Source organism: Rattus rattus, chromosome 10 (assembly GCF_011064425.1).
Source record: "Rattus rattus isolate New Zealand chromosome 10, Rrattus_CSIRO_v1, whole genome shotgun sequence".
Lineage (NCBI taxonomy): Eukaryota > Metazoa > Chordata > Mammalia > Rodentia > Muridae > Rattus > Rattus rattus.
In genome coordinates this window covers 6,719,450-6,734,270 of record NC_046163.1, presented here as the reverse complement: position 1 = coordinate 6,734,270, position 14,821 = coordinate 6,719,450, and positions in this window count along the sequence as shown.

Genomic DNA, 14,821 nt, shown 5'->3' with positions numbered 1-14,821 from the left:
TCTTTCTTTCTTTAATGCGGGATCTCATGTAGTCTAGGTTGACTTTGAACTCATTTTTGTCACCCAGATCACATCACATTCATGATCCTCCTACCTCCACCTCTCAAGTGCTGGGATGCCAAGCATGTGTCGCCATACCCTCTTTATGTGCTGTTGAAAATGGAACCCAGTGCTTTGTGCTCCTTAGGAGAGCCCTCTATCACTTGAACTACACTCCTGGACCCTTTTCTGGACATTTCTATCCTGTGGTTGATGACTCAGTGAAATGCCCATGGATACAGAGGCCAGCCATATTTACGACTGGCTTCTATACTACTCTATTAAATTTAGTTCTTGCAGACACGGTAAGTACTACTGATTACATTTTTATAGAAGGGGCATAGGAAATTATAAAGGGCCTAGACATCCAGATTCATGCAGCCTATGAGGCGAGGAGCCAGTGTTTGCAATTAATTAGACCACTGTGTACTGACAGCTGCAGTCTATGCTATTGACCGGTCCCCATGAACTCACTGAAGCATCGATTTTTAAAAATTATTTCTTTTATTTTAAGATTATAATCCAATTACATCACCTTCTCTTACCTTTCCTCCTTCTAAATCCTTCCATAATACCTCTTGCTCCCTTTCAAATTCATGATCTCTTTTACTTTTACATTATCTATCTATCTATCTATCTATCTATCTATCTATCTATCTATCTATCTATCTATCTATCTATCTATACAAATAAATACAACCTGCTCAAGTCTATATAATTGTCTTAGTTAGGGTTTCTATTACTGTGATGGAACAGCATGACCAGAAGCAACATGGGGAGGACAGGGTTTATTTGACTCCCATTTACACAATGTAGTCCATTACTGAAGGAAGCCAGAACAGGAACTCCAACAGGACAGGAACCTGGAGGACAGGAGCTAGTGCAAGGGTCTTGGAGAGGTATCTTTTACTGGCTTGTTCTTTATAGCTTGGTCCTCATGACTTGCCCAGCTTGCTTTCTTATCAATCCTGGGACCTCCATCCTAGGGATGGCACCACCCTCAATAGGATGAGCCCAAATCAATCACTAATTAAGAAAATGCCTTACATGCTTACTGACAGCCCAATCTTATAGACGTATTTTCTTAATTGAGGTTTTACTGACAGCCCAATCTTATAGACGTATTTTCTTAATTGAGGTTATCTTCTCTCAGATAACTTTAGCTGTGTCAAGTTGACACAAAATTAGCCAGCACAATGTTACTTGTATTTATGTCTTTAGGGTTGACCCTTTGGTATGGGATAACCAACTAGTGTGTTCTCTCCTGAGGGAGACTATTTCTCCTGCTCTCAGCATTCCTTAGTTGCCTGTAGTTCTTTAAGTAGGGTTGAGACCTCTTGGATTTTCTCTATCCATCTTCTGTATGTTGTTGTCTCTGTTCATCTCAGGCTCAGATAGCTTTGCAGGCGAGACTTTATGGTGTAGTTTCGATATCCCTAGGAGACACAATCTTATAACAAACTCCTGTTCTGACTTTTACAATCTTTTCTTCCTCCTCTTCTGAAATGTTTCCTGAGCCCTAGGTGTAGGTGTTGTGCTGCCAATGAATTCCCCGGGACTGGGCTCTACGACTCTGCATTTTGATTGGTTGTGAACTTCTGTATTGGTCTCTGTCTGTTGCAAAGGGAAGTTTTCCACACTAATCTGTGGGTATAAGGACAAACATGCAGTTATGGAATATACTCTTCTCCTTCAAGATTTTAGGTTTCACTAGCCCTGGGTAGTTGGGTACAATTCTAGTACTAGGCATGGTATTCTTCCTATTGAGTTGGTCCTATGTTCAATTGGAGAGCTGTTAGTTGCCACCAAGGTATGCATTACATTATTGCACACTTAGTGTTATTATATCATACTGCTCATTGTTGTGGTTCATGTTTCATAGCTGGGTAGGACTGTTAGCTACTTCCCTTCTTTGGAAGCTTGCATGATCCTTATGGTATCCTGAAAGCTAGTCCTGGGGAAGAGGCTGTTTCCTCAATTCCAGCACAGGGGTCTCTGGACCTTGTTTCTGAAGTTCTTGGTGTCTTCAGCAATAGGAACCTACCTTCTCTCTGCAGGGTGGGCAAACCAGGACAATAGAAATATCATGTATTATTCTGGGAGTCTCTTAAACAACCCTGACCAACAACTCAAATGTAAAGTTGAGTTCTTTCAATGTTCTTTTCAATGGCAGAACATACTGAGTATCTAGAACTTGGTTCCTCTTCTGGCATCAGGCTTTAGAACTGAAGTTCTCCTTTGAAAGAATATCTCAGGACTTGGGTCTGGGAAGCTGGTTCAATGGGTAAAGTGCTGGTCCCACAAGCACGAGGACCTGAGTTTGGATCCCCGGAAATGATGTAAAACTTGTTATAGTATACTTGTTTAATCCCAGTGCTTGTGTGGTGAGATGGGAACAGGAGACAGAGACTTCCTGGAAGCTTGAGGACCAGCTACCCTGTAAGAGACTGTCTCAAATGAGTTATAAGGAGAAGACTGACGCATGAGTTTGTCCTTCAGCTTCTGTGTGTATGTAGTGGCATAGGCATATGCCACTGATGCTCATTCACAAACATAAATACACACACACACACACACACACACACACACACACACACACACACACCCTACATAAGAATATCTCCGAATTTTGTAACTGAAGCTCGCGAGGTGACCTAGCTCCCTATCTCATATATGTGGCTGTAGGCTGAGCCTTTCAGACCCTGTGTGACAATGAGAGATGAAATTCCTGTTTATGATCCTCTATCCTCTTTATGGAGCCTCCGCTCCTGTATCCCATCAATCACTGTCACCTCAAAATTTTGCAGTGTCTTACAAAATGAACGGATGTCGATCTTTTCACTGTTTTTAGGCTTCTGCGATGAAGATCTGTGCATATCTTGTCTCCCACAAGTGGGAATTATATCACATGGAATCTTCAGTGACAACAGACCCTCAACAGCAGCAGGGCTGACAATTACATCATCTGCCACTATGGTGATAAATGTTAAACCAGATCCCACCCTACAGGCTTCCCACAGTTTGGTGCATTAAGTGCATAGCTTAGGGACCTAGAGCTAAAATTTTTGCTGTCTCATGAAGGAGTTTACTGAGGAAGCAGGACAGTGGGATGGAGCATGTGAGATCCCCTCCAAAGAGATGGTGTCTTAGCTCTGGCCAATCGCTGCTATGCTGGGTTATAATTTCTTTCTATTTCTCTAGAGAAATGCCACTGTAGATTTTATATGCAAGTTCCTTGTGTAAAAATACCAGCAACCAGTTCACATTAAAATCAGATTCTCACTTGTGGAATGCATGTCCTTTTGTTTTAATGGGCTGTGACTCAGTCTTTCCAAGATCCTGAATGAATACAATACAGTAATTCAAACCACAAAGGGCTTGACCATGGGGGAGATGACATAGTCAAAAGCCCTATACTGCACAAGTCTCTAAAGAGCCATTTACAAGGACACTACTCCAGCAATGGCTGAAGATGCAAGCTCTTCAATGTGGTCACCCTAATTGCTATGGCTTTCATGCTAATTCCAGAATCCCCTTCAGGCTTGTCATTGAATCAATTACTTTCCCTATACTAGGTCAAACTTCCTGACAAAATGACCTTAAGGAAGGAAAGGCTTATCTTCCTCTCAGCCTCAGGGGCCATGCCCTCACAGTGAAGAAGTCACTAGCTTGAGGCAGCAGGTCACATTCACACTGTATCCCAAGTCAGGAAGCAGAGACAGAAGAATGCTGGTGCTCATCTCAGCTTTCATGATTTTCCTCAGGTCAGGACCCACTCCTATGGGATGGGGCTTCCTCATACAGTAAATCCAGTCTAGAAGCTCCCTCACAGCTATGCCTAGAAGTTTGTCTCCTACGTGCCTATAGACTCTGTCAAGGGGCCAATCAATATTAATCATCACCCTCAGTTTTGCTTTCATTTCTTGTTTGCTTTTCTGGCTTGCTTTCTCATCCACAGCCTACAGGAACCCTCTGGTTCTTCTCAGTGGTTCCTCTACAGGCGCTGGCACCTTCCATCTGCTTCTTTGGAGGGAGCCAAGCTGCCAGCTTACATGAGTACTCCTGCAGAGGCCACACTTTCCCCAGTGTCTCCATCAAACCCCTGTGTTTCTTTTATAGATATCCATGCTCCTCCTCCTCCTGTGTGGTAGTTTCTCTATGCATCTCACTGCGTGTCTCTGAAGTGGAAAACAACACATAGATTCTAACCATGTAATGCTGTCCTTGGGAGACTCAGCTGCCAAACTCTACTGAGGCATCTGGCCAGAGCTCAATTATTTCTGTCCAGTTCACATATGGGAGCACCATTACCGCAAGATGCAGTTCTATCTAGACATAGAATCTTTATAGTGGACTGGATTGGTTAGGATTAGGATACTGGGCACTGTCCTACTTTGAAATGACCCAGTGCCATCTCCCCAGCTCTTGATTGTTTGTTCCCTATGTTTATACAATCTTGTCTATCTCCATATTTGTGTTCTCACTTTCTTGCTCACAAGGACCAGAGTTGGATCCCTCATAACCCAGATTTTAAAAAGGGGATTTTAAATCTTAGCTGTGAGGAGGTAGAGACTGGAAGATCTGCTAAGGCTTCCTGGTCAACAAGTCTAGTTGGTTTGGTGAGATTCAGGTAAAAAGAGGAAGACTATGTCTCAAAAATAAAAGGGATGGTGTCTTGAAGAGTCACATCTGAAGTTAACCCCTGACCTGCACACACACACACACACACACACACACACACACACGAGCAGCTGTTTAAAGTCAAGAAACAGAGAAACAGACCTCTGGAGAAACCAATCCCACTCATACTTAAATCTTAGACTTCTGGCCTTCAGAAAAGGTAGATAATGTTCTAGGGGGATTTTTTTTAATGTCAGCCTAGAAATGTAAAAGTCTCCAAGCAAAGATCTCATTCTTGTGCTACAGGCTCCCAAGCGAGGCCTTTGCTGTCTTTATGAAATGCAGCTTGACATCATGGCTACCATGGGCTACATTATGGACTCTGTAAAGGAGTTCTAAATAGATGTTTCAGAATGGAAGCATGGGTGTATGTAATTCCTCTTCTGTGTAGGTGTCCCTCTAGTACTGACATGAATATAGTGGGGCTATCTGGCATAGGAGGTGTGACTAATTGGTGTGGGTGCATGGTAGAGATGGAGGAATCCCCAAGCCAACTCCCAAAGGAGAGGCCAGTTATGCTCTGGTAGGAGAGAATGCCTGTTTGATGCCTGTGACCAGGAGGCACTTAGGCTCTGTTCTGTTTTGTGGTTAAGTTGGAATAGGTGACTTAAGATGAAAGGTATGGGCCATAGAAAGATGTTAGAGGCCACTTTGTGTGTGTGTGTGTGTGTGTGTGTGTGTGTGTGTGTGTGACATATATAAATGTAAATGCACACCCTGGTGGCCAGAGGAAGCAAGCATCCTGACCTACTACTCTCCACTGTGTTCTTTTAAGACAGGGTCTTTCACTGAACCTGAGCTAGGCATCTAGGAAGCCCCAGAGAGCTTCCAGTCTCTCCTCCCAACAGCACTGGGATAAGAGATGTGTGTATGGTCACACCCAGTTTTTTATGTGAACTATATAGATTCAAACTCAGTCTCCTTAGGCTTGTGCAGCAAATGCTCTTATTCACCAGGCCATCACCTCACTCTCTATTTTTATTGTCAGCTTTAAGGGCACGGGCAAGGTCAGCCTTAAAATTCTTTAGCTGATTAGTCTTGATGACATAGTTTTGTCATTTTCTGTCAAACACATCCTGTTTATTGTGTTTGGTCTGATGAACACTCTTAGCTTCTCAGCATAATTTTGACACTTGATCTTGTTGTTTTTACATTGTATCTTACAGGTATTGATCAGCAATGAAATTAGCAAAGAAAGAAAATCATAATTAGTTGATAGCCATGGAATGAACATTTCCCAGGAAAAGACAAAACCATGGATTTATATTGCTCTTAAACTGGAAAATTTCCAATGAACAAAGCCCCCTCTTCTTCCTGGCAATGATTTGGAAGTCACTTGGAGCTCCTGGCTGCAGCCACACAGCACAATTAGCAGACCACTGCTTCTTGGCTTTGCTGAGTTGACAGAACTGTGTGTGCAAGGTTGACAGAGAGCCTCTCTGTGGGTGTCTTCCCCATTGATCTTGTCTTGGCATAGGGGCAAAAGCTGGAATGAACAGATTCACCATCTCAATGGGCCCTGAACTTCTGGAGTTACATTTTCCATAGTTTATAGTTCTAGGCTTCCACAGGGTAAACAGCTGTCTTCATCCATTAGAAAGTAACTACAGATAGTCTGTGGGTTCAAAAAGTTCCCAGCATTGATCTATTGAAATGAGGTAATGGAAATGCTGGACCCTTGCAAGAGTTCAGTATCTCTAAGGCAAGAAAATGTGCTGATCTTGGGTTCAAGAAGAAACCAGTTGTAAGCTCTGGTATGTGGAACCTCAGGTTTATGTACAAAGGTGATTGGCAATAGCTTCATCTGAACCAACATGGTCCCTAATTTGTACCTCAATCATTTGTTCTTCAAACATTTGTCTAGGATCCCCATCCTGGAGATGCTGGGGAAGCCATTAAGGAACAGGCTCATTGTGCCTGTGAATCTTTTACTTGAGTTAGTTGTGGGAAGGCACTGAACACACATGTATGATGTCCCACAGTAAGGTATCCTAAAAACATGTAACAAGCAAATAAGATAGACTAGATGGTGGAAGGGCTTTGCTGGCAGACAGAACTGTGTGATACCATAAACAGGTGACACTGAAGGCGACATCTTCAGAGGAGTCTTGTGAAAAAAATCATGGGTAAGAGAGCAACTGGATCAGGGTGGGAGAGGAGGAGAAGAAGAAGGAGAGGGAGAGGAAGAGAAGGAGAGAAGGAGATCGAGAGGGAGAGAGGGAACAGGGAGAGAGAGAAAGAGGGAGAGAGAGAAAGGACAAGGCATGGAGAAAACACCAGGTTGTTTAAGAGAGAAGTGAGGAGAAGAAAAGAGGTGAGGCCAGCTGGGAGTTTAGTTTGTAGTTTTTCATGTGCATTTGAACATGTTCACATATGTGTACACAAGTGTATGGAGGTCATGCCAAATCAGTTTGTAGGCCTAGGTCTGTTTGACATTGATGTATGTACCTTACCTGTTCTTTCTATTTCCCTGATGGCCTGATGCATAAGAGAGAAGTTTTGTGGGCTGAGGATATGACTTTAGATTCCATCCAGGTATACACTGCTTGTGATCACACGATGTTCTAAGATTCAGTGTCTTCATCACACAAAAGGCCTCAGGGGACCATGAAGCCTTTGCCTTACCTGTGAAGAGATGGTTAATAGCCTGTGAATAACAGGACTGAAAAAGGATAGGTTAGGTAGAAGTCTGCGAAAGAAGAGAAACAATGGGCTTTGTATGGATACATAGGAGAAGGCTGGCAGGGGAAACGGGTCATGTGATTGCAGATGCAGAGAAGTGCTCACAACACAATACCCACAGGGAAGTGAGTGGCATAGATCATTCTAAGGACAAAGGATGGAGATCCAAAAACTCTGATGTGGAAGGCAGAAATAGGAGAGAGAGAGAGAGAGAGAGAGAGAAAGAGAGAGAGAGAGAGAGAGAGAGACAGAGAGACAAAGAGAGAGAGAGACAGAGAGAGAGAGACAGAGAGACAGAGAGAGAGACAGAGATGAGAGAGAGAGAAAAAGAAGAGATTGAAATAAGAGATGGAGAGAGAAAGAAGGATTGGAAAGAATGATAAGGAAGAGCAGGAAAAGGGAAAAGGAGGGAGAGAATAAAGAGACAATGAGGAAAGAACAGAGAGAGCCAAGAGAAAATGATAGGAGAAGACAAAGGTAGAGAGGAGAGAAACATAAGGAGGAAGAGGAGCAGAGAGGAAAAGAGGAGGGAGGAGGGAGAGAAAGGGATGGGAGAATTGATGACTTTGCCCCTATCTCCTTGCTCCAATCAGCCTCTCAGAGGATGCCCTATGCCAAGGTCCTATCTTCTTTTACTCAACCTATACTGACTCCAATTTTTTCTCATCTTGCTCTAGCCTCTGCAGACATATCCAGGAATAGTTTCACCATTACCCAGGCATTTCTTAGTGTAGTCGGTCTGACAGCCAACATTAGGCATCACGGAGGAGTTTATCAGTTTCAAACTTGTGTGAGTGATGGTGTTAGGAGTTTTCAGTGGAGCAAGTTTATCCCAAATAGGTTTCTTTCAAGCAGGAATTCTTGAAGGATATCTGCAGCAGGCTAAGGGGTCCATGAGGGCCATAGTAGGGTCCATCAACTATTTTCTATGTGTTGAATGTGTCAGCTATGGAGTGGTACCACTTTGTCAGATTCTATAGACTAAAGTTGAGTACACATACCCTAGGGCCCAGCAATTTCTTCACGAAGAATGTGTTCTAGATGCAGAAACACTTATATATTCCCCCAAAGATACATAGCAAATAATTCAAAGTGGTACTGTTAGAAGTAGCCGACATTGGGAAATGACCTAAATGTCTGTCAACATTAGAATTGAAAAATAAATTCTAGTATATTTACACAATAGAATGCACATTGAACTCTGACAATGGAATTTATGTGAAATGTAGAATTTTGCTGATGTTAAGTGAATGTAGCCAGATGCAAAATTTACTATAAAAGTCATTTAAATGAAATTCAAAGACAGAGGTGCAAAGACTATTTGGTGCAACTCTAAGTCAGGAGATGGAATAAACCTTAAGGGGTGCTGACAGGCAATTTGGGATCCTGTTAATGTAAATTCTGGTTTGGTGGGCACAATTGATATGTGAAGAGAATTTGCCAATGTATTTTTGGTATGTATATTTTTCCTTTGTGGGTTACACATCAATTAAAGTTTTTAAAAGTGCATAATGAAACTTCACACTATAGCTATTTCTGCTTTTATATACACCAGTTAAATATGACAATTTATCATGCAAGATGAGAAAGAAAATTAATTACTTCTAGAAAATTATTTGTATGGTAACCAATTTAAAAAAATGTAGGCTCAGTCCAGTAAGAAAATAATTAAACATTTCTGTTTGGACAACTTGTGAAAAACTTACAGAATCTGGGTCTAAGCATTTTTTCTTTTTGTTTTATTGGATTTTTTAAAAAATTTATTTACATTTCAAATGTTATACCCTTTCCTGGTTTCCCATCCCTAAACCCCCATCCCATCTCTCCTCTTCCTTTTTCTATTAGGGTGTTCCCACACCCACCCACCCACCCCTTCCCACCTCCCTGCCCTGACACTCCCCTACACTGGGAGGGTCTAACCTTGGCAGGATCAAGGGCTTCTCCTCCTATTGGTGACCAACAAAGCCATCCTCTGCTAAATATGCAGCTGGAGCCATGGATCTGTCCATGTGTACTCTTTGGATGGTGGTTTTGCCCCTAGGAGCTCTGGTTGGTTGGTATTGTTGTTTTTTATGGGGTTGCAAACTCATTCAGCTCCTTCAATCTTTCCTCTAACTCCTCCAACGGGGACACCATTCTCAGTGCAGTGGTTTTCTATAAGCATTCGCCTCTTTATTTGTCATGCTCTGGCTGAGCCTCTCAGGAGACAACTATATCAGGCTCCTGTCAACATGGACTTGACCTCAGCAATAGTGACTGGGTTTGGTGGCTGCATATGGGATGGATACCCAGGTGGGGCAGTCTCTGAATGGCCATTCCTTCAGTCTCTGCTCCAAACTTTGTCTCCATACCTCCTCCTATGAACATTTTTGATCTCCCTTCTGAGAAGGACTGAAACGTCTGCACTTTGGTCGTCCTTCTTCTTGAACTTCATGTGGTCTGTGGATTGTATTTTGGGTAATCTGAACTTTTGGGTTAATACCCACTTATCAGTGAGTACATATCATGTGTGTTTTTTTTTTGTGATTGGGTTACCTCACACAGGACGATATTTTCTAGTTCCATCCATTTGTCTATGAATTTCATGAAGTCATTGCTTTTAGTAACTGAGTAGTATTCCATTGTGTAAAATGTACCACATTTTCTGTATCCATTCTTCTGTGGAGGGATATATGGGATTTTTTCCAGCTCCTGGCTATTATAAATAAGGCTGTTGTGAACAAGGTGGAGCATGTGTCTTTGTTGTATGTTGGAGCATCTTTTAGGTATATGCCCAAGAGAGGTATAGCTGGGTCCTCAGGTAGTACAATGTCCAACTTTCCTCCAGACTTATTTCCAGAGTGGTTGTACCACCTTACAATCCCACCAACAATGGAGGAGAGTTTCTTTTTCTCCACATCCCCACCAGTATCTGTTGTCACCTGAGTTTTGATCTTAGCCATTCTGACTGTTGTGAAGTGGAATCTCAAGGATGTTTTGCTTTGCATTTCCCTGATGACTAAGGATGATGAACATTTCTTTAGGTTCTTCTCAGCCATTCGATATTCCTCAGCTGAGAATTCTTTATTTAGCTCTGTACCCTATTTTTTATAGGAGTATTTGACTCTCTAGAGACTAACTTCTTGAGTTCTTTGTATATTTTGCTTATGAGCCTTCTATCAGATGTAGGATTGATAAAGATCTTTGCCTAATCTGTTGGTTGCCGTTTTGTCCTAATGACAGTGTCTTCTTTGCCTTACAGAAGCTTTTCAGTTTTATAAGGTCCCATTTGTCTATTCTTGATCTTAGAGCATAAGCTGTTGGTGTTTTGGAAAATTTCCCCAGTGCCCATGTGTTCAAGGATCTTCCCGACTTTTTCTTCTATTAGTTTGAGTGTATCTGGTTTTATGTGGAGGTCCTTGATCTACTTGGATTTAAGATTTGTACAGGGTGATAAGAATGGCTTGATTTCCCTTCTTCTACATGCTGATCTCCATTTGAACCAGCACTGTTTGTTGAAAATGGTATCCTTTATCCACTGGATGGTTTTAGCTCCTTTGTCAAAGATCAAGTGACTATTAGTATGTGGTTTCATTTCTGGGTCTTCAAATCTATTCTCCTGATCCATCTGCCTGTTTTTGCACCAATACCATACAGTTTTTATCACTATTGCTCTGTAATACTGCTTGAGTTCAGGGAGGGTGATTCCCCCAGAAGTTCTTTTATTTTTGAGGATAGTTTTCACTATTCTGGGAATTTTGTTATTCCAAATGAATTTGGAAATTGCTCTTTCTAAGTCTTTGAAGAATTGAGTAGAAATTTTGATGGGGATTGCATTGAGTCTGTAGACTGCTTTTGGCCACACGGCCATTTTTACTATATTAATCCTGCCAATTCATGAGCATGGGAGATCTTTCCATCTTCTGAGGTCTTCTTCAATTTCTTTCTTCAGAGACTTGAAGTTCTTCTCATACAGATCTTTCACTTGCTTGGTTAGAGTTGTACTAAGGTATTTTATGTTATTTAGGACTATTGTGAAGGGTGTTATTTCCCTAATTTCTTTCTCAGCCTGTTTATCCTTCGAATAGAGGAAGAGTAGAGGAAGGCTAGTGCTTTGAGTTAATTTTTTAACCAGCTACTTTGCTGAAGTTGTTTATCAGGCTCACTTGTTCTGTGGTGAAACTTTTGGAGTCACTTAAGTATACTATCATATCATCTGCAAATGGTGATATTTTGACTTCTTCCTTTCCAATTTGTATCCCTTTGACCTCCTTTTGTTGTCTGATTGCTCTGGCTAGAACTTTAAGAACTATATTGAATAAGTAGGGAGAGAGTGGGCAGTCTTGTCTAGTCCCTGATTTTAGTGGTATTGCTTCAAGTTTCTCTCCATTTGGTTTAATCTTGGCTACTGGTTTGCTGTATATGGCTTTTACTGTGTTTAGGTATAGGCCTTGACTTCCTGACCTTTCCAAGACTTTTATCATGAAGGTGTGTTGAATTTTGTCAAATGCTTTCTCAGCATCTAATGAAATGAGCATGTGTTTTTTTTTTCTTTTGAGTTTGTTTACATAGTGGATTATGTTGATGGATTCCTGTATATTGAACCATCCCTGCATGCCTAGGATGAAGCCTACTTGATGATGATGGATAATCATTTAGATGTGTTCTTGGATTTGGTTTGTGAGGATTTTATTCAGTATTTTTGAGTCGATATTCATAAGGGAAATTGGTCTGAAGTTCTCTTTCTTTATTGAGTCTTTGTGTGGTTTAGTTATAAGTATAATTGTGACTTAATAAAAGAAATTGGGTAGTGCTCCTTCTGTTTCTATTTTATGGAATAGTTTGGATAGTATCGGTATTGTCTTTTATGAAGGTCTGATAGAATTCTGTACTATACCCATGTGGTCCTGGGATCTTTTTCACTGGGCAACTTTTAGCAACTGCTTCTATTTCTTAAGAAGTTATGAAATTGTTTAAATAGTTTATCTGGTACTGATTTAACTTTGGTTCTTGCTATCTGTCTAGAAATTTGACCATTTCATCCAGATTTTCCAGTTTTGTTGAATATAGACATTTGTAGTAGGATCTGATGATTTTTTGAATTTCCTCAGATTCTGTTGTTATGTCTCCCTTTTCATTTCTGATTTTGTTAATTTGGATGCACTTTCTGTGCCCTCTGTTTAGTCTGGCTAAGGATTTATCTATCTTGTTGATTTTCTCAAAGAACCAGCTCTTGGTTTTCTTGATTCTTTGTATAATTCTTTTTCTTTGTACTTGATTGATTTCACACTGCATTTGAATAGTTCCTGCCTTTTACTCCTCTTGTGTGTGTTTGCTTCTTTTTTGTTCTATAGCTTTTAGGTGTGCTATCAACCTGCTAATATATGCTCTCTCCAGTTTCTTTTTTGAGGCGCTCAGAGCTATGAGTTTTCCTCTTAGCACTGCTTTCATTGTGTCTCATAAGTTTGGGTATGTTGTGCCTTCATTTTCATTAAATTCTAAAATGTGCTTAATTTCTTTCTTTATTTCTTCCTTGTTCAAGTTATTATTGAGTAGAGCATTGTTCAACTTCCATGTATACATGGGCTTTCTGTTGTTTTGTTGTTATTGCAGACTAGCCTTTGTCCATCGTGATCTTATAGGATGTATGGGATTATTTCAATCTTCTTGTATCTGTTGAGGCCTGTTTTGTGACCAATTAATTATATGGTCAATTTTGGAGAAGGTACCGTGAGTTGCTGAGAAGAAGGCATATTCTTTTGTTTTAGGATGAAATGTTCTATAAATATCTGTGAATATCTTGTTCATAACTTCTGTCAATTTCTCTATGTCTCTGTTTAGTTTCTGTTTCCATGCTGTCCATTGTTGAGAGTGGGGTGTTGATCTCAAACAAATCAGTAGTCTTCCTTTACTCAAAGGATAAACAGGTTGAAAAAGAAACGACACCCTTCATAATAGTCACAAATAATATAAAATACCTTGGTGTGACTCTAACCAAGCAAGTGAAAAATCTGTATGACAAAAACTTCAAGTCTCTAAAGAAAGAAATTGAAGAAAATCTCAGAAATTGGAAGGATTCCCCATGCTCATGGATTGACAGGATTAATATTATAAATATGGCCCTTTTGCCAAATGCATCAAAATTCCAACTCAATTCTTCATAGACTTAGAAAGATCAATTTCCAAATTCATTTGGAATAACAAAAATCCCATTATAGTGAAAACTATGCTCAACAATAAAAGAACTTCTAGGGAAATCACTCTCCCTGACCTCAAGCTGTATTACAGAGCAACCATGATAAAAAACTGCCTGGTGTTGGTACAGAGACAGGAAGGTAGATCAGTGGAATAGAATTGAAGAACCAGAAATGAACCCAAACACCTATGGTCTCTTAATCTTTGACAAAGGAACTAAAACCAGTGGAAAAATGATAGCATTTTCAACATACAGTGCTGGAGGTCAGCATGTAGAAGAAGGGAAATCGAGCCATTCTTATCATCCTGTACAAACTCAAGTCCAAGTGGATCAAGAACCTCACCAGGTATAAAACCAGATACATTCAAACTAATGGAGGAAGAAGTAGGGAAGAGCCTTGAACACATGGGCACTGGGGAAAATTTCCTGAGCAAAACACCAATCGCTTGTGCTCTAAGATCAAGAATTGACAAATGGGATTTCATAAAATTGCAAAGCTTCTGCAAGGCTCTAAACATTTTTAAAATATCTACCTTAACTCCAGCCTCCCCCTTTGTGTGTGTGTGTGTGTGTGTGTGTGTGTGTGTGTGTGTGTGTATGTGAGTGAGTGTCTGAGCTTTGTACCATGGTATGTACAAGGTCAGTGAACAACCTTTTGTGTTAATTCCTACCTTCTTCCTTGATTGAGACAGGGTCTCCTATATCCTGCTAAGTATACCTGAGTAGTTAGCCTATGAGCTTCTGAGAATTTCCTTCTCTCTGTTCCCATCTTGCTTTGGCACATCAACATTACAATTATGGATGCACTTTGGTTCTGAGACTCTGAACTCAGGAGCTCTTACTTGCATAATGAACTGCCTTCTCAGCTCCAACTGTGAAAACAAACCATTTCTTTAAGAGTGTGTATGTTACAAGAGATTTGATAGAAAGGTTTTTTTTTTTAATAAAATATATAAAACAATGTCAGGATTCTAAGTGATCTTGTAGGACATGGGGAGGTGGTTTAGTGATTGTTAACTGTAGCATTTTTCCCACATGGAGAGGTTTAATGAGAGAAGAAGAGTAGAAGAGGGAGAAGTAAAGGAGGCCAGCCATGGCATGTGGAGAGAAGGTTAGGGGTATGGGGAGAGAAGTGACAAGGGAAAGAGCAGGAAAGAGAAGAGAACAGAGAGCAAGAGAAAGCAAGAGTTAACTGTAGCAATTTTAGATTCATTTTTTTTATGACTGTTCTCTTTGGAGAGGTCT